Source organism: Canis lupus, chromosome 28 (assembly GCF_011100685.1).
Source record: "Canis lupus familiaris isolate Mischka breed German Shepherd chromosome 28, alternate assembly UU_Cfam_GSD_1.0, whole genome shotgun sequence".
Taxonomy (NCBI): domain Eukaryota; kingdom Metazoa; phylum Chordata; class Mammalia; order Carnivora; family Canidae; genus Canis; species Canis lupus.
The window spans coordinates 14,930,090-14,931,936 of record NC_049249.1 but is presented as its reverse complement, the minus strand read 5'-3'; the positions used below and the strand labels follow the sequence as shown (position 1 = coordinate 14,931,936).

Sequence of the window (1,847 nt, the reverse complement as noted above, 5' to 3'; positions counted from 1 at the left end):
AGGTCATGATCTTGGGGTCCTGGGATTGAGCCCCACATTGGGCTCCCCACTCATCAAGGAGCCTGCTTCTCCCTCTGCCCCTACGCGCTACTCGTGCTATCTTTCTCCCTTGCATGTGCACTCTCTCCCTCTCTCAAATAAATGAAATCTTTAAAAATGTTTAATTTTATTTTATTATTCATGATATATACAGAGAGAGGCTGAGACATAGGCAGAGAGAGAAGCAGGTTCCCTTCAGGGAGCTCAATGCGAGACTCAATCTCAGAACCCCAAGATCATGACCCGAGCTAAAGGCAGACGCTCAACCACTGAGCCACCCAGGCATCCCTAAAAAGCTTTTTTTTTTTTTTTTTAAAGAAATGTCGGCTGTCTGCTCCTCCCCATTCGACAGACATGCATCTTCTGGTGCAGTGCCAGCCGCGTCTCTGAGACACAATGGTGAAGGTTAGAGTGAATGTATTTGGCCGTATTGGGCGCTGGTCACCAGGGCTGCTTTTAACTCTGGCCAAGTGGATATTGTCGCCATCAATGACCCCTTCATTGACCTCAACTACATAGTGTACATGTTCCAGGATGATTCTACCCATGGAAAATTCCATGGCATGGTCAAGGCTGAGGATGGGAAACTTGTCAGAATTGGAATGTTCATTTCCATCTTCCAGGAGCGAGATCCCACCAACATCAAATGGGGTGATGCTGGTGCTGAGTATGTTGTGGAGTCCACTGGGGTCTTCACCACCATGGAGAAGGCTGGGGCTCACTTGAAAGGGAGGGCCAAGAGGGTCATCATCTCTGCTCCTTCTGCTGATGCCCCCCATGTTTGTGATGGGCGTGAACCACTAGAAGTATGACAACTCCCTCAAGATTGTCAGCAATGACTCCTGCACCACCAACTGCTTGGCTCCTCTGGCCAAAGTCATCCATGACCACTTCGGCATCATGAAGGGCCTCATTACCACTGTCCATGCCATCATTGCCACCTAGAAGACTGTGGATGGCCCCTCTGGGAAGCTGTGGCATGATGGCCGAGGGGCCTGCCCAGAACATCATCCCTGCTTCCATTGGCACTGCCAAGGCTGTGGGCAGGTCATCCCTGAGCTGAACAGGAAGCTCCTGGCCTTCCGTGTCTCCACCCACAACGTGTCAGTCTGACATGCTGCCTGGAGAAAGCTGCCATATATGACGACATCAAGAAGGTGGTGAAGCAGGCATCAGAGGGCCCCCTCAAGGGCATCCTGGGCTACACTGAGGACCAGATTGTCTCCTGTGAGTTCAACAGTAACACCCACTCTTCCACCTTCGACACCGGGGCTGGCATTGCTCTCAATGACCACTTTGTCAAACTCATTTCCTGGTATGACAATGAATTTGGCTACAGCAACCAGGTGGTGGACCTCATGGTCCACATGGCCTCCAAGGAGTAAGAGCCTCCTGGACCACCAGCCCCAGCAAGAACAAGAGGAAGAGAGAGGCCCTCAGCTGCTGGGGAGTCCCTGCTCCAACTTAATCCCCCAACACACTGAGAATCTCCTGACCTCCAATCTACAACCCAGACCCCAAGGAAGGAGAGGGGGTTGGGGAGCCCTATCCTTGTCATGTACCATCAATAAAGTATACTGTACCCCCCCCAAAAAAAGAAATGCCATGCCTACCCCAAATTTATTTTTAAAATCACAGACTGTTCTTCAATTATATTTATACTTCTAGTATTTCCTGAACTCCCACCTGTAAATGGGATGGAATAGGACTCTTTTAAAAAATAAAAAGTCAAGTCTCATTATCATATATTACTCCATTCTGATTTTTATTTTTATTTTTATTTTTTTATTTTTATTTTTTTTTTCCAT

At 48.5% G+C, this 1,847-nt stretch overlaps 1 pseudogene; it reads left to right on the top strand.

Moving 5' to 3' along the window:
- Window positions 1-435: 435 nt before the first annotated feature.
- Window positions 436-1,567, top strand: LOC102155611 (annotated as a pseudogene).
- The last annotated feature ends 280 nt before the right edge of the window (window positions 1,568-1,847 follow it).